Source organism: Rhinoderma darwinii, chromosome 5, assembly GCF_050947455.1.
Source record: "Rhinoderma darwinii isolate aRhiDar2 chromosome 5, aRhiDar2.hap1, whole genome shotgun sequence".
NCBI classification, from domain to species: Eukaryota; Metazoa; Chordata; class Amphibia; order Anura; family Rhinodermatidae; genus Rhinoderma; species Rhinoderma darwinii.
Window position 1 is genome coordinate 235,635,613 of NC_134691.1, and position 27,073 is coordinate 235,662,685.

Genomic DNA, 27,073 nt, shown 5'->3' on the forward strand with positions numbered 1-27,073 from the left:
TTTTTGACGGATCCGTTGCCATAGCAACGGCTGGGTGAGCAAAAGTTCACAGACTCACAGACTACAGTAAACATTCATTCCTGAAGATAGGCTCATATTTTCACTCCAAAACACCCAAAAAACCAAAGTAAGCGAAGCAGAGTAATCAGTGGCGGATTAAGTAGACCATGGGCCCTGGGCTGTTACCCAAACTTGGGCCCCCCTTCCTCACCGCCGCCCTGCCGCGCCGTAACCATTTTTAACACTACCTTTTTGGGCAAGCATTAACAGTGTTACGATTTACCTTGTCACAGCGCGGTGTCCCTACATACTGACAGGATCACACTGTGCAGGGACACAACCTCCTGACAAGGGGAATTGTCTATCAGTCCTGGACTGCAGAAAGACTTTTTGTGAAATACAAGGATTTCCTATAATAAACATGTCAGGAAAGGTGACAGATTCTCTATAAATCTAGTGACTCACAGGTGACGACGTCTCAGATTCTAGTAGTTTTTTTCCTCTTTTCTTCTCCATCCGGTCCAGCGCTCATGACGACTTCTCCCGGCCATGACTCATTTCTGCAGAATTTGCCACTTAGACGTCTCCTCACTTTTCCAACATTTCCACACCTATAAACGAAAATAAAGTTATCATGGTGCCACATAGTGTACCCCTAAATATAATAGCACCAAACACTGCGCGCCTGAATATAATAATACCACACACTGTAAAACATCACATACACACAGCCCCCTGTACATAGTGCCACACACAGCCCCTGTAGATATTACACACCCCCCTAGATATCGCCATACACAGCCCCCTCTATATATCACACATCCCCCTCGTAGAGAGGGTTACACACAGCCCCCTATAGATAGTGCCATACAGCCCCCCTGTAGAGAGCGCCACACAGCCCTCCCCCTCTTGTAAATAGCACCAAAAAGCCCCCCCTATAAAGAGCGCCACACACATACCACTGTGGATAGCACTACACAGCCCCCCCTTGTATATAGTGCCACACAGCACTCCCCCTTGTATATAGTGCCACACAGTGCTCCCCTTGTATATAGTGCCTCACAGCGCTCCCCCTTGTATATAGTGCCACACAGCGCTCCCCCTTGTATATAGTGCCTCACAGCGCTCCCCCTTGTATATAGTGCCACACAGCGCTCACTCTTGTATATAGTGCCTCACAGCGCTCCCCCTTGTATATAGTACCTCACAGCGCTCCCCCTTGTATATAGTGCCTCACAGCGCTCCCCCTTGTATATAGTGCCTCACAGCGCTCCCCCTTGTATATAGTGCCACAATGTTATGTACACATTTAAAAACTTTATATTATAGTTATATATATATACATATATATATATATATATATATATATATATATAGTATGTGTGTGTATCAGTGTGATTGATTGATTTTATTAAAAAATATTTTACTTTTTGAGATACGGCTGCTTTGTATCCTGTATCCGTCAGGTCAGCAGGACTGACAGGATCAGTGACACGCAGGATCCACCTCAAATCTATCACATCTAAGATTATAATTTAGCGCAGGGCCCGTTTCACTGATCCCGTCAGTCCTGCTGACCTGACGGATACAGGATACAAAGCAGCTGTATCTCAAAAAGTGAAAATATTTTTTAATAAAACGTAATTACAAAGTTGCCCCAAACACACATTTTTATAAAAAAAAAATAAAACCGACGTGATTTTTGCGACGTTTTTTCCGTAGACAATGCAGGTTTCATTTTTTTAGCGTTTTTATACACACCTTTTTTGCTATTTTAGAATTTTTATTCATAAAGTTTGAAAATAATAGTAAAAAATTAAGCTTTTTTACGTTTCAGCTATTTTTTTTTGGCAATAACATAGTTTTACCCTAAAATAGACCTTTTATTTGTAATCGTCATTGTCTACCGTAAATTTTAATATATTACATGTCTATATTAGGGTAATTGGGTCAGCGCTAGCGTTACAACAATGATTGGCGGGGGGGGGGAACGTTTTTTTTGGGGTGGGTATTTTATGTGTATTTATTATTTAATTTTTTTTTCCACTTTACTATTTTTTATTACTATGGTCTGATCCTCAAAGGTCAAAAAAGACCTTTGGGGAACTTTATATATTTTTTTTCTTTGTTTTACACCATGTTTTTCCACTGTAACTGGAGCTGCACAGCAGCCCCAGTTACAGGGGAAATCAGCCCTCTCATAGTGACGATTGTCACTAATAGGGCTGTGCTGGGTCTAGTAAGACCCAGCAGCAGCCTGCCACTAACGGCACCCGGCGATCATGTGACCAGTCACATGATCACCGGGAGGAATAGAGACAGCGCCGCTGCTGCTGTCTCTATTCCTTTACACAGCGTTCATTGAGCGCTGTGTAAAAGAGATCAGAGAAGACAGAAGCAGCGAAAGCTGCTCCTATCTTCTCCTCAGGGTCCCCGGCAGTCACTGACAGCCGGAGACCCGACATTCAGCTGCCCGATCGCGCGGGCAGCAAGTTAAAACCCGAGCCGTAGAAAGTCTATGGCTCGGGTTTTAAAGACCCGTCCCTGACCGCTGGCTGTAAAAATACAGCCAGCGGTCGGGAACCAGTTGGGCAGGAGGATAAGCCTGTACTGACCTCAGCGCCGGTGACCGCCCGCCCGGCTCTTCTCTTGCTGCTTTGGAGTAACAGAACAGCCGTCCGTCGCTGTTCTGTTACTCAATGGCGGCGGCCCGCACTTGTCAGGGAGGCGTGTCCTACCTATTTCCCGGCCAATTCCCTGCTCCTCCTCATCTTCGGCCGTTAGCAGCGCTAGCGCGCTGAATAGATTTAGGAGATGATGTGCGTTTCGGGCTGCCATGGGCCCCCTGGGAGCCTCGGGCCCCGGGCGGCCGCCCGAAACGCCCATATGATAATCCGCCACTGAGAGTAATCTCAAACTGTTCTCTATGCTCTGAAAGCTACAGAAAACAGCACCAGAAACTTCTTGTAAACTTTCTATGGGTGTTTCCTGGGACATGTGACAGGTTCAAATGAAGTTCACATCCGTTTTTTAAACGGAAAAACGGAAGCCAAACGGAAGCAAAACGTCCGTGTAAAACGGAAACACGGAACGGAAACGGAGTGCACACGGAAACAAAAACGGACACACGTATCCGTCAAAAACGGCCGAGAAAACGGTGATGGAAGTGTGCATGAGGCCTTAAAGTTTACCTCTGGTCTATATCAAATATATTTTGACTTTATAAAACACTCTCATATGATAAAAAAAACATCATAGAGTTTGTCAGGCAATGTACAGGCACGCACACAGGGGGGGGGGTGGGTTAACACAGGAGCGTAGCTAGGGGTGGGCAGGCGGGGCATGTGCCCCGGGCGCAACTAAGACAGAAGGTAGGGGGGGCGCCAGGCCGGGTGCACAGGGCCGCACCTACTTAGAGGCAGGATAAGCTGCTGGTCTCTGGCGACAGCCTTCAGCATTGTGTGGGGGCGGCAAAAGAGAGGCCACCCACACGCTGCAAGCATTGGACCAGTGTGCTGGTTAAAACCTCACTTGCTGCATCACGCAGGACTTGTTTCTCCACCCTGCATGTCCCTTCTCTGCTCCAGCTGTTCTTTCATTAGCTGTCAGCAGTCGGGGACGAGCGGAGGGAGGGGGAGGAAGTCTGCAGAGACAGGACAGGCAGAAAGCAGGTCAGGGAAGTTCACATAAGGCTCTCCTGTCACATCGGCTCTCTTCCCCTCCTCCTCCTCCTGACTACTGAACTCCAGGCAACCATCATTGCCGATTTATGTCAAGAGGCTCCGACTACTGGACCAGACTGTCTGCATGTGAAAAGTCCAGCTACCTACAAAATGTGTGTGTGTGTGTGTTCTGTCTATCTGTGTCTGTCTCTATCTATCTATCTATCTATCTATCTATCTATCTATCTATCTATCTATCTATCTATCTATCTATCTATCTAAATCTGCAACAAATGTCAAGTCCCCAAAAAATATCCCAGTATTTTTTCATAGTTTAAAAAAAAGGACTATACTCACCTCCCTGGTGCTCCTGTGGCAACATGTCCCTCGTTATCCTGATGGTCTCTGTACAGCTGGGATGCCAGCTGTACAGAGACCATCCAGAGGACCAGGGACACGTTGCCACAAGAGCACCAGGGAGGCGAGTATAGTCTTTTCTTCTTTTTTTTTTTAATCTCCACAGGACGATTTGGTGCAGATTTTCTGGCAGATTTCCCTTCGAATTCTGGGTTGGATTTGCTGCAGAATTTTCTGCAGCAAATTTGATCCATTAAATGGACACAAGTTACAAATGCTCCAGTAGTATACAGTCTTATGCCACCCAAAAACAGATGCAAACCCCCACCCAAAAAAAAACCATATACCTCAGCACAGTGTGAAACTGCACAGTAGTCTTTGCATACGTGTATGTGCACACCAACGTTTTCTGAAATTCAACAGACGCGCCATTTAAGTTTTTACCATAATGCCGCTTAGCTTTCACCATACATCATCATGCTCCCGCAACAAGACAGATTTTTCTAGAACTCATTTTAGGAGACACCTTGCATCTCATTTAAAATTGTAGTTACCCGCCTATGAACCTTCTCTTTCCGATATTCTTTTTACAATGTGGAGCCCAAAACTGAATTTTGGATTTGAGAAGTGGTCTTTAAAAAGCGACTGCATTTTGAGTAAACTTTGCATATTTCAATAGTATAAGCAAATATAGGAAACTTTGTCATATATCTTATTAGAGAAAAATGCCTCTTACTCCACTTATCAGGCTCCTTCCTCCCCACCTCCTTCCTAAAGTGTGCACTAACTCTGAATTTACTGCTTTCTCAGTCTTGTCTTAGACAAGACGAGCTCTCAGGTCACTGAGGGATCAGGATATAGCTGCCCATAGATGTCTATGTAGAAGGGAGGTGGAGGAGGAGAGAAGGAGCAGAGTGAGAGCGGAGAAATACACATACAGACGTGCAACTGCTCATAGTAAGATTTATATCTCGCCCCAGTGCTGGATTTTCAGCTACACTACTGCTGTATAATATTCTCCATGCTGTATGTGTGTGTATATGTATGTATGTATGTATGTATGTATGTATGTATGTATGTATGTATGTATGTATGTATGTATGTATGTATGTATGTATATGAATGAATGAGAGAGAGAAAGAGACTGACTGCAGAGGGGAAAACTGTTAAAGAAAAAAAAAGGCAGAATACAAGTCTTATAATGCCCAGAAATAGTGTTATTCCTCATGGACAAGCAAACTATTATTGTAGCAGATGTCAGTCACTGGTACATGCAGCCATCAGTCAGTGGTGAGGAGGCTTATAAGTCTGCTGCATTGTTTGATAGCTGCTATTATCCAAACATTACAATATTGTTTTGTTTTCTGCCGTTTGCGCTAATCGTACAGTTGACCTGTCCCCATAAAATGCTGACCTTAAACCCCTTACCGTCGTAAAAAACGTTTAGATTTTAATTTTAGTTTTTTCCTTCCCACCTTCCAAAAGCCATAACTTTTTTATTTTCCCGTCGATATAGTCCTATGAGGGCTTGATTTTTGTGGGACGAGTTGTAGTTTTTCGTAGCACCATTTATTGTGCCATATAATGTACTAGGAAACAGGAAAAAAATTATTTGTGGGGTAGAAAATGAAAAATACAGCGATTCCTCCATTGTTTTTTTTGCGCGTCGTTTTTATGGAATTCACTGTGCAATTAAAACAACATGTTAACTTTATTCTGTGGGTCAATACGATTACGATGATACCAAATATATATAGTTTTTTTCTATATTTCACTACTTTTATTAAGTGTAAAAAATTACATTTATTTTGTGTCACCAAATTCCGAGAGCCATAACTTTTTTATTTTTCCGTCGATTAAGTGATATGAGGGCTTATTTTTTGCGGGATAAGCTGTAGTTTTTAATAATACCATTTTGGGGTACATACAACGTTTTTATCACTTTTTATTTCATTTTTTGTAGGAGATGAGGTGACCAAAAAATAGGGATTCTGGAGTTTACAATTTTTTTTTATTTACAGTGTTCACCGTGTGGGTTAAATAATGATATATTGTAATAGTTCAGACTTTTACGGACGAGCAGATACCAATTATGTTTATTTATTTTTATTTTTTTACTATGCTCTAGGGGGAAAATGGGAAAAGGTTTTTTTTTTTTAACTTTTAATTTTTTATTTGTTTTTTTACATAGGCAGGGCTTAATAGGAGCACAAAGATGGCGGACCTAGGCAGCCCCAGGCAGCCATCGCAACCCCCACGATTGCATTGTGGGGGGCACGTTGAGCTGTTAGAGGGGGTCGTTAAAGTGGGATTGCGCTCGAGCACTATGCCGCTTGTTACTCTGAAGTGTTGGCTGTAACATACAGCCGACACCGGCATCATATGGAGCGGGTTCACTCCGTGAGCCCGTTCCATACTTCCCCTAGCCGACTTTGGCGTATGGATACGTCAATGTCGAGAAGGGGTTAAACAGGGTAGCATATTATGGTGACTGATACGCTTAAATTACATGTTAAAATTGAAAATCGCTGGACAAATATAAGAAGTGGTACATGTTGTGCGCCCTTGAATCAACTTTATTACAGAGTCCCACAGAAGCAATATAAGGTCTTGTTAACATCGTGCAGATTTGGTTTAGTCTTTGTGTGACTTTTTTTTTTTTTTTAGCTAAAATTTAGATTGGATCGAAAAAAAAGTTCTTCCTTTTATACGGTTCCATTTTTTTGGTACCACTCCTGAAAACTGTATATTCCTTTAACTAATGCACATGTCAATTTACATTTAACAAATCAGTATCATATATTCCGGATCTAAAAATCATCATTATGGTCATACATGCTCATTGTTCTCCCTCCAAGGCAGCAAAGGAAAGAAAACATGGTATAAATAGACATGTATCATCAAGTTGTCAGTCAGCTGCTCCAGGAGAACAAATATACAATTATTTGCTTCATGTGGCATGGAAAGGAAACAGACCTCAGGCCTAAAAAGAAAACGTAAAAAAATAAATTCACCTTACAATATTGTGCACAAAACTACAGTGAAGGAAATAAGTATTTGATCCCTTGCTGATTTTGTAAGTTTGCCCACTGTCAAAGTCATGAACAGTCTAGAATTTTTAGGCTAGGTTAATTTTACCAGTGAGAGATAGATTATATAAAAAAAAAAAAAGAAAATCACATATTCCAAATTATATATATTTATTTGCATTGTGCACAGAGAAATAAGTATTTGATCCCCTACCAACCATTAAGAGTTCAGCCTCCTCCAGACCAGTTACACGCTCCCAATCAACCTGGTGCCTGCATTAAAGACAGCTGTCTTACATGGTCACCTGTATAAAAGACTCCTGTCCACAGACTCAATTAATCAGTCTGATTCTAACCTCTACAACATGGGCAAGACCAAAGAGCCTTCTAAGGATGTCAGGGACAAGATCATAGACCTGCACAAGGCTGGAATGGGCTACAAAACCATAAGTAAGATGCTGGGTGAGAAGGAGACAACTGTTGGTGCAATAGTAAGAAAATGGAAGACATACAAAATGACTGTCAATCGACATCAATCTGGGGCTCCATGCAAAATCTCACCTCGTGGGGTATCCTTGATCCTGAGGAAGGTGAGAGCTCAGCCGAAAACTACACGGGGGCAACTTGTTAATGATCTCAAGGCAGCTGGGACCACAGTCACCAAGAAAACCATTGGTAACACATTACGCCGTAATGGATTAAAATCCTGCAGTGCCCGCAAGGTCCCCCTGCTCAAGAAGGCACATGTACAGGCCCGTCTGAAGTTTGCAAATTAACATCTGGATGATTCTGAGAGTGATTGGGAGAAGGTGCTGTGGTCAGATGAGACTAAAATTGAGCTCTTGGGCATTAACTCAACTCGCCGTGTTTGGATGAAGAGAAATGCTGCCTATGACCCAAAGAACACCGTCCCCACTGTCAAGCATGGAGGTGGAAACATTATGTTTTGGGGGTGTTTCTCTGCTAAGGGCACAGGACTACTTCACCGCATCAATGGGAGAATGGATGGAGCCATGTACCGTCAAATCCTGAGTGACAACCTCCTTCCCTCCACCAGAACATTAAAAATGGCTCGTGGCTAGGTCTTCCAGCACGACAATAACCCGAAACATACAGCCAAGGCAACAAAGCAGTGGATCAAAAAGAAGCACATTAAGGTCATGGAGTGGCCTAGCCAGTCTCCAGACCTTAATCCCATCGAAAACTTATGGAGGGAGCTGAAGATCCGAGTTGCCAAGCGACAGCCTCGAAATATTAATGATTTATAGATGATCTGCAAAGAGGAGTGGGCCAAAATTCCATCTAACATGTGTGCAAACCTCATCATGAACTACAAAAAACGTCTGACTGCTGTGCTTGCCAACAAGGGTTTTGCCACCAAGTATTAAGTCTTGTTTGCCAAAGGGATCAAATACTTATTTCTCTGTGCACAATGCAAATAAATATATATAATTTTGACAATGTGATTTTCAGTTTTTTTTTTTACATAATCTATCTCTCACTGGTAAAATTAACCTAGCCTAAAAATTCTAGACTGTTCATGTCTTTGACAGTGGGCAAACTTACAAAATCAGCAAGGGATCAAATACTTATTTCCTTCACTGTATGTATCACAATATCTTCTACCATAACCTATATCTAATATTAAATAAATCTGTTTGATTGCTTAGTTAACTAAAATATTATATATATATATATATATATATATTTTTATATATATATATATATATATATATATATATATATATATATATATATATATATATATATATATAAGAAATCAAAAAGGTGTAGTTTTATTCAGACAACACAGCTGCAACGTTTCCGTCCCGCTATAGGACCTTTTTCAAGCTCTCCAAACTTACACCCTGCTGACCCCCGACCTGTTTAGCATCAGCTTCCCCCGACATCTTCACCCTCCTCTGCAAACCTGCTGGGCTGCCTCACCATGCCCTGCCTTCCATGTACTGATGGGAAGACGAACTTGAGGACACACACACTGAGGCACACACTAGATCCTGTGGGCTCTCAAGGGGGAAGGAGAGACCCAGGAAGGAGGATGTAGATGAGACACTGCAGCCAGGTAAGTATAAAGGACAAGGAAACTGAGGCTGACTAATGTACACAGAGGAGAGAGAGACTGTCTCAAGGCCCCATGCACACGAACGTAAAAACGCCCGTAATCACGGCCCGTAATTACGGCCCGTAATTACGGGCCCATAGACTTCTGTTGGCCACGGGTACCTCCCCGTATGCTTACGGGAAGGTGCCCGTGCCGTTGAAAAATATAGAACATATCCTATTTCAGGCCGTAATTACGGCACTGGCAGGCCCATAGAAGTCTATGGGGCTCCCGTAATTACGGGTGACTACGTGTGTGCACCCGTAATTACGGTCGCGTTGCTAGGCGACGTCAGTGTATAGTCACTGTCCAGGGTGCTGAAAGAGTTAAACGATCGGCAGTAACTCTTTCAGCACCAGGGACAGTGGCTACCGATCACAATATAGATAAAGCTGTAAAAAAAAAAAAGACGTTCATGCTTACCCAGAACTCCCTGCTTCTTCCTCCAGTCCGGCCTCCTGGGATGACGTTACAGCCCATGTGACCGCTGCAGCCAATCACAGGCCGATCACTGGCTGCAGCGGTCACATGGACTGCGCGTCATCCAGGGAGGTCGGACTGGATGTTAAGAGAGGGACGCGTCACCAAGACAACGGACGGGTAAGTATGAATTTAAATTTTACTTTTATTACGGAAAGGGCTGTCCCTTCTCTCTATCCTGCACTGATAGAGAGAAGGGCTGCCGATTACTGCAGTGTAATTTTGCAGCGAAAACGTGCCCGTAAATACGGGTGACACCGAACCCGTATATACGGGCACGGTTCCGTAAATACTGGTGCAATACGGGTCGAATACGTGTGACCAAGGACCTGTATTTACGCCAGTATTTACGGGTGGACAAAAATACGATCGTGTGGATGGGGCCTCAGCGTTTCTCTCTCTTTCTTTACATTAGAATGTCTCTCTCCTGTCTTATATACAGAGAGAACAGAGACTGTCTCATATGCAGTGTTTCTCTCTCCTCTATTTACATTAGACAGTGTGTCTCATATACAAAGAGTAGAAACTTTTTTTTTAGGGTAATTAAGGAATTACTTTGCAGGCTTTTCCCTTATCTACAAAAAAATACCAAGACACAATTATTTTACATTAGGGAATTGCAGGCAGAGCTATTCCAGATTATATACTGATAATCAGTATTCCAAAATATATACTGTTAATCAGTATATATTATGGAATAACTGTGCATGCAATTCCCTTAACCCCTTAATGACCAGGCCATTTTGCACGTTAATGACCGAGGATTATTTCTTGTTTTTTCACGGTCGCATTACAAGAGTCGTAACTTTTTTTTTTATTCCGTCGACATAGCCGTATAAGGGCTTGTTTTTTGCGGGACGAGTTGTATTTTGTAATTGTACCATTTTTAGATACTTATAATATATTGATTAACTTTTGTTAACTTTATTTTAGGAGAGAATTGAAAATAAGCAGCTATTCCAGCATTAATTTCCACGTTATAAATTTACGCCGATGACTATGCAGCGTAAATAACATGTTAACTTTATTCTATGGGTCAGCACGATTACGGGGGTATCAAATATGTAAAGGTTTTATATGTTTTCCTACGTTTGCACAATAAAAACCCTTTTAGAAAAAAATTACTTGTTTTTGCATCGCCGCATTCCAAGAGACGTAATTTTTTTATTTTTCAGTCAATGTGGCCGTATGTGGGCTTGATTTTTGCGGGCCAATGTGTAGTTTTCATTAGTACTATTTTGGGGTACATAGGACTTATAGATTAACTTTAATTACATTTTTTATGGGGGGAATGGGAGAAAAGAGAGAATTTTTGCCGTTGTTTTTTTTGGACGCCGTTCATTTGGCGGTTTAATTAATGTGTTCATTTTAATGTTCAAGTCGTTATGATCGCAGGGATACCATATATGTGTATGTGTTATTTGTTTGGACACTTTTACTAAATAAAACCACTTTTTGGGCAGTTTTATTTGATTTTGACTGTAATTTTTATTTTATTTTTTTCACAAACTTTATTTAACTGATTAAGCATTTTTTTTTTAGTCCCACCAGGGGACTTCACTATGCGATCTGCTGATCGCATATATAATGCTTTGGTATACTTAGTATACCAAAGCATTATTGCCTGTCAGTGTAAGGCTGGATTCACATGAGCACATTACGTCCGTAAAGGACGGACGTATTTCGGCTGCAAGTCCCGGACCGAACACACTGCAGGGAGCCGGCTCCTAGCATCATAGTTATGTACGACGCTAGGAGTCCCTGCCTCTCCATGGAACTAGTTGTCCTGCAGCGAGGCAGGGACTCCTAGCATCATACATAACTATGATGCTAGGAGTCGGCTCCCTGCAGTGTGTTCGGTCCGGGACTTGCGGCTGAAATACGTCCGTCCTTTACGGACGTAATGTGCTCGTGTGAATCCAGCCTAAAACTGACAGGCAATCTATTAGGTCATGCCTCCGGCATGGCCTAACAGGCATTTGCTGAAGGCAGACCTGGGGGTCTTTGTTAGGCCCCCGGCTGCCATGGAAACACAACGGCGACCCGCGATTTCTTTGCGGGGGCACCGATGGGGTGACAGAGGGAGCTCCCTCCCTCTGTAAAACACATTAGATGTCGCTGTCACTATTGACAGCGGCATTTAATGGGTTAAACTGCCGGAATCAGAGCACGCTTCGATTCCGGCAGTTGCAGCAGGAGCCAGGCTGTGTATAACAGCCGTGCTCCTGCCACTGATCGCGTGGGTACATTGTCAGTACACGCGTGATCAAAGGATGGATATATCCCGTCCTCCTGCGCGAACTAGCAGCTGCAGAGGACAGATATATCCGTCCTTCGGCGTTATGAGGTTAAGGTCCTTTTACATGGGCCAATTATCGGGCAAACGAGTGTTCAACGATGGCAACGATCAGCCAATGAACGAGCAAACACTCATTCATCTTCTGATTGTATTGTTTATACAGCAATAAATATTATTGCTGTCGGCAGCACATCTTGGTGTGTAAACAGGGAGACGTGCCGCCGACATGACAGAAGTATATGGAAATGAGCGAATGTAGTAACGAACGCTTGTCCCCAAACATAGCTCCTTGTGAAACATAGCTCCTTGTTAGCTATCTCATTGATCGGCGCTCGTTTACACAGCCCATGGTCGTGTTGCGTAAGAAGAACCTAATGTATAAGAATTGTTGTCTGTATTTTTTTTAGATAAGGGAAATGCATGCACAGTAATTTCTTAATTATTCCGAAAAAAAGAAAATAGAGATTCAAACCAAAAATCGTCCATAGGGTTAAAAAAAATCTATATACATTTTTTTTTATCCCGCAGAGGGCACCATCCAACCGAAGGCCGGCCCTGGTTTAGGGTCCTTGTCCTTGCTTGAAGGTCAACCTCTGTCCCAGTCTCAAATCTTTGGCAGACTGAAACCGGTTTTCCTCAAGAATTGCCCTGTATTTACTGCCTTTCCTTCAATCCTGACCAGTTTTCCAGTCCCTGCCGATGAAAAGCATCTCCGGAGCATGATGCTGCCACCACCATGCTTCACTGTGGGAATGGGGTTCTTGAAGTAATGAGGTCTTTTGTTGGAGCCACACATAGAGTTTCCTATGATGACTAAAAAAATTCAGTTTTAGTCTCATCTGACCAGAGAACCTTCTTCCATGTGTTTGGGGGAGACTGCCACATGCTTTTTGGCAAACTCAAAGCGTGTTTTCTTATATTTTCCTTCAAGTAATAGGGTTTTCCTTGCCACTCTTCCATAAAGTCCCACTCTGAGTGTACTGCTTATAGTGGTCCGATGGATAGATACTTCTATCTCTGATGTGGATCTTTGGAGCTCCTTCAGTGTTATTGTTAGTGTCTTTGTTAAATTCCTGAATAATGCCCTCCTTAGCCAGTCTGTGAGTTTTGGTGGGCGGTCTTCTCTTGCCAGGTTTGTAATTGTGCCATATTATTTCCATTTGGTTATAATGGATTTAACCGGTTAACGTTGCATCACGTATATGCTTGTCATGATCGGCAGAAGGCTGCTGCATAATTACAAGCATACAGGTCATGCTGATCGCATGGGCACATCAAGTATGCCCGTACGATCAGAAGCGGGGCAACGGCTGTACTACACAGCAACTGCTCCGCTCTCACGGAGGAGATCAGAATAACCCCTTGAATTCTGAAATCAAAGCTGATCGTGGCATTCAAAGGGAAAATTAGAAGCGGGACCCCTTTGATTGTGTCACAGGGATTCTCTGTGATGCGATCGAGGAACATACCTTATATGGGCAGACATCCATTGAAGGACCGCAGGACTGTCTGATCATATTTCCTGTTAGGGAAAAAAATAAAATAAGAGACACATACACTATATAGACAAAAGAACTAGGTCACATACACATTACATCTACGGGAGCTTTTATGACATCCCATTCAAAATCCATAGGCATTAATATGCAGTTGGTCCTCCCTTTGCAGCTAAAACAGTTTTTACTCTTCTTGAAGACTTTCTACAGGATTTTGGAGTGTGTCTGTGGGAAATTTTGTCCATTCATCCAGAAGAGCACTTGTAATGTCAGGCACCACTCCCTTTAACATTTGGCAATGTGCTTGGTTATGAAAAACTAAAATGCAGCTGCTCGGCCATGGAATCCCATGCCGTGAAGCTCCCGATGCACAGTTCTTGTATGAATTTTATTGCCAGAGGAGGTTTGGAACTCTGCAGTTATTGGGTAAGCAGAGCGTCAGTGACGTTTATGCACTATGCGCTAGAAGCAGTCGGCGACACCACTCTGTAACTTTAAGTCTTCTGCTACTTCGTGGCTGGGTTACAGTTGTTCCTAAATGCTTACACTTTGCAATAATACCACTCACAGTTGATTGAGGAATAACTAGAAAGGAAGAATTTTACCAAACTGACTTGTTGCAACGGTGGCATCCTATTACAGTACCACGATTTAATTTAGTAAACACTTTAGAACGACCCATTCTTTCAAAAATGTCTGTATAGGCAGACTGTGTGCCTTGGTTTATTATGAGTTTTGCTTAATTCAGCATTCGTTTTTAAAATATTGTAAATACCTCTAAGATTTTTTGTGGGTTTATCAAGCAGTCTAAATAACTTTAAATTACATACAGGGCGTAATTTGTCCCGGTCTCTAGCGAAGTGTCTGATTTGCAGATACCGTGTTTCCCCGATAGTAAGACACCCCCGATTGTAAGACGTATCGGGGGTTTCAGGGGGGTCGGCTAATATAAGCCGTACCCCGAAAGTAAGACATATGTCTTACTTTCGGGGAAACACGGGGGTATTGCTGCCTCCTGCCCACTTCCGCGCCGCCCCCCTCTCCATACGTCTCCATCAGCGGCAGGAGCACGGCTGTTATACACAGCCTGGTTCCTGCTGCAACTGCCGGAATCGAAGTTTAACCCATTAAATGCCGCTGTCAATAGTGACAGCGGCATTTAATGTGTTTGACAGAGGGGGGAGCTCCCTCTGTCACCCGATCGGCGCCCCCGCAAACAAATCGCGGGTCGCCGTCGGGTTTCCATGACAGCCGGGGGTCTAACAAAGACCCCCAGGTCTGCCTTCAGCATCTGCCTGTTAGGCGATGCCGGAGGCATGACCTAATAGGTTGCCTGTCAGTTTTACACTGACAGGCAATAATGCTTCGGTATACTAAGTATACCAAAGCATTATATATGCGATCGGCACATCGCATAGTGAAGTCCCCTGGTGGGACTAAAAAAAAAAAATGTAAAACAGTTAAATAAAGTTTGTGAAAAAAAAATAAAAAATAATTCGACAATTTTTTTCCAATATAAGACATACCCCGAAAGTAAGACATAGTGGGGCTTTTGGGGATAAAAAGAAAGTAAGACACTGTCTTACTTTCGGGGAAACACGGTATTTATAGAAGTCACTGTTTCGTAATGAATAATTAGATGTAAGATATTCAAAAGAATTAAGTCGGTCTTGATTATATATGTGAGAGAGGGTGGTTATACCTCTGGTCTTCCAGTTTCTTAAGTGTAGGTCAGGGATAGCCAATTCTAGTATATCAATAGGAAGGTATGATTTGAGAAGAGGAAGTTTGTCTATTGATTCATGTTGCAAGTAAGACCAGCAGGCTAAAGCGGCTGTTGTAAATGGAGAGATTTGGCTAGGGATTGGGACATTCCAAAATTCTAGAAAAAAAAGTGCTTTCATACTAGAAGGGAAGATATACATGGGTTCAATTTGAACCCAGTGTTTGAGGAGATTATCCTGCCAGCCCAAGCTAAAAAGTGCCACCAAGGTGGCAACATAATATCCGTATACATTAGGTATTCCTAGTCCTCCGAAACTTTTGTCAGGATGTAAGAGGCCACTCTTGGTTTACGGTAGGACCATATATATCCCATAAGGATCTTTTGAAGGCGGTAAAAGAAAGACTTCGGAATGCCAATTGGGACTGTTCTATATAGATATAAAAGTTTTGGTAGTAACATCATTTTAAAAGTAGCAACTCTACCTACCCATGATACTTCCATTTTATGTAGTCTGGTGGTCTCTAGTTGAATTGTTGTTAAGAAGGGTTCATAGTTAGCACGGTATAAAGATTTATGTAATGGTGTCAACGTGATACCCAGGTATTGAATACCTCTTTCCTGCCAATCAAAGAGGTATTTATTCTTAAGAAGGTGAGATGTCAGTGGAGGGAGGTTCAACGGTAATATCGGGTACTTTTGAATATTGAGTTTGTATGAAGAAATCCGTCCGTATATTTGAATACATTCCAGAGCAGATTTCAAGGAATCTGCTGGTGATGATAACGACAGTATAATGTCGTCCGCATATAGAAACACGGTATGTACTCTCTGTCCTATTTGTATCCCGTGTATATTAGGGTGTGTTCTTAAAAGTTGTGCAAGTGGTTCTATAGATAGGATAAACACCAATGGGGATAGTGGGCATCCCTGCCTGGTACCATTAGTTATTTGAAAGCTATCTGATAACACACCATTAGTGTAAACCTTAGCAGAAGGATGTGAATATAAAGCCTTAATAGCCATAAGTATCGCCCCCTGAAAACCCATTTTTTCAAGAGTGGAGAAAGCATAAGCCCAATGAATGCGGTCGAACGCTTTTTCCGCATCCAGAGTTAACATAACAGAAGGGGTATGTGACCGTTCTATATGATGTAACAAGCCTAGCACTCTACATGTGTTATCTGAAGCCTGTCTGCCTTTCACATATCCTACTTGGTCCTCTATCAATAAAGGCAGAAGGGGGGCAAGTCTCATAGCCCAAATTTTTGCATATAGCTTAACATCCGTGTTCAATAACGATATAGGGCGAAAATTCTGAGGGGCGTCCATGGTTTTACCTGGTTTTGAGATAGTTACTATTAGAGCTGATTGGTTTTCTGCTGGCATAGAGCCAGATGACATAGCTTTTTGAAAAAATCTGCTCATATAGGGAGTTAAAATTCCCTGCAAGGATTTATAATATACATTTGAAAGTCCATCTGGACCAGGGGATTTACCACTGGGCATGTAATGACGGGGGGTGGGGAGACAGACAAGTGAGCCCTAATCTACCCGCCACTCAGTCCCTGCCTACTTGCAACGACCCGCCCTAGGTGACGGGGTACAACTGGGCGACGGTCTCTACGCTCAATAAGTGCACGACAGACAAACAGACAAGGGTACACAGAGCTAGGGGGAGAAAGGGGCAGTTGCCCACGGCAACACCGTGAGCAACAAGAGAAGTAAACAAGCCGAGTCAAACCAGGAGTGTACGAGGTACCAAACGCAGAGCAGGAGAGTAGTCAGCAAGCCGGGGTCAATATGAAGCAAGGACAATAGTACAAGAAGCTGCAGCAGGGCCAGGAAACCAAACTAAAAGAATCACAAGCAAAGGAGGAACAGGAAAGGCAGGTATAAATAGACAGAGGGCGGTAGCTAGCTCCGTCTGGCCAGGCTGTGATAGGTTCTCCCACTCCTAAGCCTGCCACCCTGAGTGGTGGAAGATGGAGTCAGTCTCACAGACATAGAAGCAGGTGCAGACTGATTATCTATGGGCGTTAACCCCGAAGCTGTGCCTGGCAGATCCTTTAGGCTGTGTTCACACAAGCACATTAACGTCCGTAATGGACGGACGTATTTCGGCCGGAAGTCCCGGACCGAACTCAGTGCAGGGAGCCGGGCTCCTAGCATCATAGTTATGTACGACGCTAGGAGTCCCTGCCTCTCTGCAGGACAACTGTCCCGTACTGTAATCATGTTTTCAGTACGGGACAGTAGTTCCACGGAGAGGCAGGGACTCCTAGCGTCGTACATAACTACGATACTAGGAGCCCGGCTTCCTGCACTGAGTTCGGTCCGGGACTTCCGGCCGAAATAAGTCCGTCCATTACGGACGTTAATGTGCTCGTGTGAACCCAGCCTTACAGGGCAATTGCTGAATTGCAGTAGTAATCTCTGCTTCCTGTATTGGAGAATTCAAGCTCATTAGTTGATTCTCTGAGAGTGTCGGTAGAGCCAAGTTGTGAAGAAAGTTTTGTATGTCCACCCCGGATGGATGAGAGGAACAAGGGTCTGACCATAAGTTATACAATGAGGAATAGAAGTCTTTAAATTGATTAGCTATGTCTTTAGGGTGAGTCTGTTTTATGTTACTGTGAGGGTGTATGAGAAACGGAATCTTCGATTTCTGATGTCGAGCTTTGATGCGCATTGCTAGCAATTTACCAGCTTTGTTATTTTGGGAGTAGTATTTAGCTTTTGTTTTTTTAAGGTTTTTTTCATAATTGAATAAAAGGCTACAGCAAAGACGCTGTCGCAAGTTAAATAGTTGTTCTGCTTGTTGCTGGGTTTGTGTAGTTTTATTCTGGGATTCCAATTGTTGAATTTCCGCCGTAAGGGAGGAAATTGTAGCGAATCTTTGTTTTTTTTACGATATGTCCCAAGCGGATAAGGGTACCTCTGATGAATGCTTTATGGGCATTCCAGAGGGTAAAATCGTTTATATCTGAGGTGTCGTTGTTCAAAAAATAGTCGCGAAGCTCTACTATTATGGTTTGTTTATGAGTAGCGTTCGAGAGTAGGAAGGGGTTACATCGCCAAAGATAAGTCTGGTTCACATTATTATATTCCTTTAGAATCAAGGTAATAGCTGTGTGGTCAGACCACTTGATCATCTCAATAGTTCAATTTTTTGAGGAGAGAAGTGACTCTTTATCTACCAAGAACATATCAATACGGGAGTAACTATTATAAAAGTGCAAATAGAACGAAAAGTCCCTTTCTGCGCTATGTTGTGCACGCAATACATCGTATAAGTCATGATTCCCAATAAGATTCCTTAATGGACTGTGTAACTGGCGAGAGATATTTGAAGTATCTCATGAAGTATCAATGATAGAATTGAAATCTCCACATAGCACTATCTCCCTTGCCTATATTTGTGAACAAGGCGACTTAATTTTTGGAAAAAGCGAATATGATTTCTATTGGGAGCGTATAGATTTACTAACGTGTAAACGTTGTTGATCATGCATATTAATATAACAAAGCGACCGTTAGGGTCAATGTGAACCTGAATTTGTTGAAAAACAACAGAGTTTTTGACAGCCACCAGAACACCTCTAGTCTTTGTAGAAAAATGAGAGTGGTAAGTATAGGGAAATGAGTTATGTGAGATTCGGGGTGCATCCTTTTGTAAAAGATGTGTCTCTTGAACGCAGAGAATGTCGCATGCCAGAGATTTAGCTTCCGCCCACATGTATGCGCGTTTGTGTGGGCTGTTAAGGCCCTTAGCGTTTAAGGAAGCTATTTTAATAACCATTTTATAAAGAAAGGGTATGCTGGTGACTGCCAGATATAAGAGCAGACAGTGCGTATTGATAACCTGGAAGTGCCAAAAATTATATGCATCATATTAAACCATGTTCGTCTAATACGAAATCGACTTTCTATTGATCTGCTGGCTGAAAAAATAAATAAATAAATAAATAAATAAATAAATAAAGAAAAACATTTAAAAAAAGAAAAAAAAAAAAGAAAAAAAAAAGACATCAATGAAAGAATGAAAAAAAAAACATACAGGAACAGTCAACACTGTCCACAAAATAGGGGGAAAAAACAGTCATCTTGATGTTGGTCAAGGTGGTCGCCTCTGCACCAAAAGGATAGGTATTTTGAGCCTCGTATGAATTTGAGTAAGCCATTATATAGATGCTGCAAATATTTATTTTGAAAGAGTAGGAATATATAAATGCTCAATTTTTCAACGCTTTTGTTGTTGTTTGCGCTGGCCCTCTATTTTCCACTCATCTCGCAGTTGGGGAAGGTTGGTTTTAGATGTTATCCCTGGGGTAGATACCACGATATCCCATCTTCGCAGGAGGGCCACACCGTCTGCGAGGGTCCGGATAACATGAAGAGAATTATTGCGGTGGATGAGTAAACGGACTCGGAAGCCCCAGCGGTATAAGATCTTATGATCCCGTAAGGCTAATGTGACAGGGGCTAATTGTCTCCGCAATTGGAGAGTTACAGCAGATAAATCCGTAAAAATGGATATCATATTATACTAGGGTGGGTTAGCGTCTTTTTTTCTAATGGATGCCATCAACAGCTCTTTGACGTCGTGATAGAAATGGACACGAGCCAAGACGTCACGTGGGACATCGCTTGATAGGTGTTTGGGTCTCGGAAGTCTATGAACTCGGTCCATAATCATATCTCTAGGTGTGCACTGAGGAAGCATGGTTTTAATGAAGCCCTGTACATAACTAATAAAATCTAATGCTGCAACATCTTCCGGTATCCCCCTAAACGTAACATTGTTCCAGCGGGACCGATCTTCTAGGTCTGCTATCTTCGCTTTAACCTGAGAGACCTTGTCTGCTAAATCGTAGTGAGCGTCCATTAAATCATTATGAGAAGTGACAAAATCTCAGATTTTGGATTCCACATGTTGCATCCTTTGCTCAACTTCCTGAATTGCCACAGACATAGGGTGGAGCAGTTTTGCAAAACCAGCATGTAAAGAGGTACTGAGAGCCTGAAGCATAGCTTTCGAAGTAAGTTCAGTAACAGGATTCATAGAGGAAGGTAAATTTCCCAAAATGTCACCATATTCAGAGGTTAGGGAGTCACAAAATTCAGTCGTCCCTACCTTATCCGTTGAGGAATGCTGCGACAGGAGCCTGAAATGCCTGGGTTGTTGAGGGGCTGGAGAGGAAGAAGCGGATCCTTGCGTGGAGCCTCGCATAGAGCCTTGCTTAGATGAAAGGCGCCCACGCCCATCGGAGGTCAAAACATCGGCGGTTTGCAAGCCATCATCACAGTGTTCATCCTGGACGATCAGCGGCAGGAGAGCTAGAATGGGCGCTGAGCTCCCCCATCTCTGCTCCCTCATCTCTGACGTGTTCCGTGGTGGGGAATGCCGAGGCGAATCACGGGTGAGTGACCCTGTTTGAGAGCACGTGTCTCCGCAAGTATCTTCGCCGTCTTGTCCCTCTTGCTCTTCGTTCGAGTGGCGAGGACAGTAGAAGTCCGTGAGCCGGGTTAATCTCGTCATCGGTTTACGACGTCTAGGCATCTCGCTGGGTCTTGCTGGGTAAGTTTGCAGTCTGCAGCAGAAACAAAGCACTTTTTTTTTTTTCCGAGGCTCTAGTCGCTTAGTAGCTGAACTGGTGCAGGAGCTAAGCTCTCAAGCAGCCAACAGCTCCAACAGCCAAGCCACGCCCCCCCCCCAGCTCAGTGGGCATCCTGTGAGTCTATACACCTGATTTAAGGGTAATTATTAAAGGTTATATTTTATAGTAGCTACCTATGCTTTTTTTCGACTTTCTATAATATTGAGGTAACTTTCCATGCACATTTTCCATCTGTTGTATGGTATTTTGGATGGGCTTGTCTTTTTATAATGTAAATGTACCAAAAAATGGCACCTACATAAAGTACAACTTGTCCCACAAAAAAACAGTCACCTATAGCTACGTTGAACAAAAAATAAAGTTATGACCGACAGGATGCAAGAATGAAAAAAAAAATCAAGAAATTCTTCTGTCAAGGGCAAAATTTGCCCTGTCCTTAAGGGGTTAATGGTGCTCCGTGGGATGTTTAACACCTTGACGCATTATCACGTATATGATAAGCGTGAGGGTATGTTCACACGCCCTATTTTCAGACGTAATTCAGGGCGTTTTACACCTCGAATTATGCCTGAAAAGACGGCTTCAATACGTCTGCAAACATCTGCCCATTGCTTGAAATGGGTCTTACGATGTTCTGTTCAGATGCGGTGTAATTTTACGCGTCGCTGTCAAAAGATGGCACGTACAAAGACGCCCGCGTCAAAGAAGTGCATGTCACTTCTTGGGACGTAATTGGAGCCGTTTTTCATTGACTCCATTGAAAAACCGCTCCAATTATGTCCGTTACGTGCGCCGCGAAAACCGCGTGCACTTGCAAAAACGTCTGAAATTCAGGAGCTCCGTAATTTCAGACGTATTTTGTTAAGACGTGTGAACGTACCCTTATAGGGAAGTATGGAGCTCATGGACTGTGTGCTCCATACGCTGCGGGTTCCAGCTGTGTTTTACAGCTGACACCCGGGACTAACGTCTAGGAACAGCGATCACTATACCTGGCCGTTTAACCCCTCAAATGCTGTGGTCAAGCACGCAGCGTATCTGTCCTGTGTGCTGCAGGGAACTCCGGCCGAAAAAACTCGCACCAAACTGTGGTGCAGTTCGCCCGGAATGTCTGCTGTGGCACTATTTACAGGGGGGTCTGTGTGGCACTATTTACAGGGGGTCTGTGTGGCGCTATCTACAAGGGGGCTGCGTGTGAGGCTATCTACAGGGGGTGGCTATCTACAGGGGGATGCGTGTGATGCTATCTACAGGGGGATGTGTGTGATGCTATCTACAGGGAGGGTGACGTTATCTACAGGGAGATGTGTGTGACGCTATCTACAGGGTCTGTGTGGTGCTATCTACAGCAGGTCTGTGCTGCGCTATCTACAGGGGGTCTGTGTGGCGCTATCTACAGGGGGTCTGTGCAGCGCTATCTACAGAGGGTCTGTGCAGCGCTATCTACAGAGGGTCCGTGCAGCGCTATGTACAGGGGGTCTGTGCGGCGCTATGTACAGGGGGTCAGTGCGGCGCTATGTACAGGGGGTCTGTGCGGCGCTATGTACAGGGGGTCTGTGCGGCGCTATGTACAGGGGGTCTGTGCGGCGCTATGTACAGGGGGTCTGTGCGGCGCTATGTACAGGGGGTCTGTGCGGCGCTACCTACAGGGGGTCTGTGCGGCGCTATCTATAGGGGGTCTGTGTGGCGCTATCTACAGGAGACAGTGGTGTAATGAGGGATTCTTACATTGATGCCTATAATTGGTGTTTTTAACAGTCTATTTTACTGCTCTACTTGTAATATTTAAAATAAGTTTTCTTATTTAGTCGCTATATTGGCGTTTACTGGGGGTATTACTTTTGGTCATCAGATCGCCCCCCCATTGATTGAGACTCGCCCTGCTCCCTAAATGCCCCGCTCAGTATCTGCCAAGACTAAGGGTATGTTCACACGCTGAGTCAAAAACAACTGAAAATACGGAGCTGTTTTCAACGGAAAACAGCTCCTGATTTTCAGACCGTTTTTAAGCCACTCGCGATTTTGGCTGCGTTTTTTACGGCCGTTTTTGGAGCTGTTTTCTATAACGCCGTTTTTTCCCATTGAAATCAATGGGCAAATGTTTGGAGGCGTTCTGCTTCCGATTTTTCGGACGTTTACGGCCCGAAAAACTGCCAAAAATAGGCCGTGTGAACATACGCTTAGAGGGCACATTGCTGCTAGCAGGCCGGCCTCCTGGGATGACGTTTCATCCCAGGAGACCACTGCAGCGGCGGTCACATGGGATGAAGCATCATCCCAGGGTCCGGCCCTCTGACATCATCCAGGCCGGTCACGTGGAGGCTGTGCTGTATGGAGCAACACAGACTTCTGGACAAGTATGAAATTTATTTATTTTTTATCACAGTTGCGCTTTTTGTGGCGGAATATCTGAGAAACCAACTGCAAAAAAAGTGCTATTTGTTGCGGCTTTTACCTCCCCATTGAATTTAATGGAGAAAACCTGCAACAAAAAAGCAGCGTTTATGCAATAACAATTGACATGTTGCAGAATAAAATTCCGCACCGCAGGTCAATTTCTGAGCGGTTTTTCCCACACAGTATTTAAGCAGCGTGTGGATGAGATTTGTTTTCTCATCCACTTTGCTGCTACTGTATTTGCTGCAAATTTTCCACAACTAATTCCGTTGCGGAAAATCCACAGTATTTATACAACGTGTGAACTGACCATAAGGTCTTATTGACACGAACGTGTTAAACGTCCGTGTGATGGCCATTGAAACAACGGACCTATATAATTCAATGTGGCCGTTCACGGACCGTGTGAAGGGTTTGTGAGAAAATAGGACGTCCTATTTTTTCACGCTTCACGCATGCCTCCATAGCACGGATGCACCTCGGACGTGAAAGCCTAGGTGAATCTAGCCTTATACTGACATCGTGATGAATCATGCGACCCTTTGATTGCACACTGGGGGACCTTATGCAACTAATTATGTGACTTATGAAGTAAAAGGGAATGTGGCGTGAATTAAATTTATTTTTTAAATAAGTTACTTTTTATTTTTTTGTACGTTTTTTTTTGCTGTATTTATTTATTTTTTCTTCTACAAGGTGGAAAGTATTAAAAATGAAATAATAATTTGACATGTTTTCCTATGTTGGCCACCAGAGGGAGCACTTTCCAGAATTACAGCAAAGTGAATCAGACAAAGCGACCTGACTCACAGCTGTTGTGAATGTGGGAGGGAGACTCGCCCCCTCCCCATTTTTGGCTACAAGCCAGGAAAAGGTGTCTTCAATTTGCTAAGCAATGTTCAGGTCCATTTTGCGAGTGTTTTTACAATGGCAGCTGGTAAAAGGCTAAGAATGATGAAAGTCAAGAGGGAAGACCCTGAGGTGAATGACTTTTCAGTTGAGAGGTTCACACAGCGTGTATTTGACACGGTTTCTTGCGCATTCTATGTACCGGAAAACTTGTCAAGCGCTTGATTAAGCTTCCCATTTACATCAATGGGAAAGCGCGCCGTTAGTACAAACCTAATGCGAGTTTATACGCGATCGTTTTTAAAAAACATGTTACGGAAAAAAAGTCTTGTCAATTCTTTGGCACGTAAAACGCGTAAATGTTCCCATAGTCAATGGGAGTAATAATTACGTGGCAAAAAGCGCGTACAAAACATGGAAAAAGCCGCTTGAAAGACACGTAAAGAAACAAGCAAAAAGTATTCCTAAAATGCGTAAAAAAACATGTAAATGCCTGTATTTTAAAAGGAGCTTCACAAGAAACGATAGTGTATTTTACACTTTTTTTTTTTTTTTTTTTTTTGAGGCGGCGTGACCATGCCCTAAGGGAATTATTTTTCATTGGCGTCTAGTTTCTATTGCGGTGCAGGGAGAAGACAGAAGTCGCTGTAGGTGAGAAGATTTTTATTTTTTATATTAGTAGCTTTATTTTTTTATCTTGCAGGCTCTGCTCGACCGTTTGGACAACGTCGTAAATACGCTGGATTACTTAGATCTTGAAGCCGATTTTAAACTGCCTACGTATTTTGTGTTTGCTGTTTTCGCGGGCAATTTTCGCCCATGGCCATTGAAGCTAGAGCAAGAACCACTGGCAAAAGTGCCACGAATAATGCCACCAAAGAGATTTCAATGGAAGGTCAGAGGCAGAAGTCACAAGAAAGGAAATGGCGCTTTTTTTTTGGCTGGTATTATTAGGCTTGGAAGGGCCAAAAACAGTGGCCCTTCCCACCCTGGAAATGCTAGGCAACGGCTGTTTTATTGTATCTGGCTGGTTATGAAAATGGGGGGAACCCCATCACTACAGATGGTCGGGTACTGGATCGTACCCAGGTCTTCCCGATAGCCCTTGTGGCGGTGGGTATCGGGGTAATAATGGGGGGGTTAGTGCTAGCTTTTTTACTGGCCTTCGTAATGGCAGTTGTCTGTTTGACCGCGTCCATTACTAAGACGCTAATAAACAGAGACATAAGAAAATATATTTTATTGAAATCAAAACTCCGCCACACAATCCTCCTCCACCATTTTATTTAAAAAGTCGTCCAACGAATCTACAATGTAGTCCAAACGTTCAAGTGGAACCTGCAAAACAAACAAAAAAAAGTTAGTAATATGCCGCTGCTTCTTCATTCCTTGCTCCAGACGCTTATCAGCTGTTTTGAAGGATCAGCGACGAGCATCACTGCTCGTTCGTTCGTTTCTTGCTACTACTGTGAATCGCCTGGTTCACAGTATTACAACCTTCTCCTATTCACTTGAATAGGAGAGGCATTGATAGCAGGAGCAAGGAACGACGGAGCAGCGGTGCTTGCCACTGATTCTTCAAAACAGCTAATAAGCGGCTACTGCTTGTGTGCTGCTGATCTTTAGCTGCCAATCATCTGTTTTGAATGAACAGCGGCAAGTACCGCTACTCTGTCGTTCCTTGCTCCTACTATTAATGCCTCTTCTATTCAAGTGAATGGGAGAAGGCTGTAATACGGTGAACCGCCGCTAGAGGGCGATTCACAGTCGGAGCAATGAATTACGGAGCAGCGGTGCTCGGCGCTAATTCTGAAAAAAAGCTGATACGTGTCTATGAAGGATCAGCGGCGCCCGTGTGCTGCTTATAGTTCATAGCCACCAATCCGCTGTCTTGAAGGAACAGCGGTGAGCACCGCCGCTCCACATTGCAAAGCAACAAAACAGGAAAAACACCAACTTACTTTTGCAAGACACTGTACATGTGTGGTGCCAGGTTACATGCTTCAAGGAGCTACTCTAACAAGCGGCCCTTTTTTTAGTTTTCATCCCCTTTCACAACTCTCCTGAACTATCAGCAGAGCCGGACTGGGACATAAAAACAACCCTGGCATTTCAAAGCAAAGTGGCCCATCTACTGTCCACGCAATATGTTTTTGCGGTTGCAAGTCCACCTTCCAGCTATAAAAAAATAAATTGTACATAGTTTCTGATGCTCCTTGATATGCTGCCTTTCACTTGTGCTGTTCGAAAATGTCATATATAAACAAGGGCCTGTTCACATCAGCATTCGGGTTCTGTTCATCGGTTTCGTTCACCCTTTCTGTCAGAGGAACCGATGAACGGAAAGTCGAAGGGAAACTATAGCTTCCGTTTGCATTGCTATTGATTACAATGGTAATGCTCCCATTTTCAGTATGTTTCCGTTCGGTAAAGTTTTTTTTCATGGAAACAATAGCGCAGTCGACAGTACTATTGTTTCCGTGAAAAAAAAAAGGAACCTTTAAGTGTTTCAAAACCACGTTGCACAAAAAGTGTCAGGTCAATTCTTTGGTGCGTAAAAAGGTTATGAAAACACGCCTAATTCACATAGTCAATGGGAGCCCTAATTATGCACCAAAAAAGCTTTGAAAAAGGCGTCAAACGCCTGTATTTTAAAAAGCGTTTTTGACACGTTTACATGTCATTATTTTTAGTGCTAGTAAACAAGGATAAATGAGATATTGGTTTTATTATTAGGTGGATAAAATGAATATTTTAGTAATTACTGGCCAAATTCTTTATATTAGCGCTATCTATTGTACACACTAATAATGCAATCATATATAGTGCACACATGAATAATGGAATTGTATATACTGTACACATTAATAAGTCTTCATTGACATCTTTGTCAGGGCTCCGTTCAGGCGTTCCGTCTGAGCTTTCAGTCAGGGGAACCCACGAACGGAACTCTGACTGAAACAAATGGAAACCATAGGTTTCCGCTTGAATCACTATTGATTTCAATGGTGACAGAGATGGTGCAAATGGTTTCCGTT

The 27,073-nt window shown here is 43.2% G+C and overlaps 1 protein-coding gene across 2 annotated transcripts in view; it reads left to right on the forward strand.

Annotated features, from left to right (window-relative positions):
• Positions 1-27,073, forward strand: part of DDC (dopa decarboxylase) — a 245,101-nt gene that overhangs the window by 131,422 nt on the left and 86,606 nt on the right. The gene's annotated exons all lie outside the window — the stretch shown is intronic.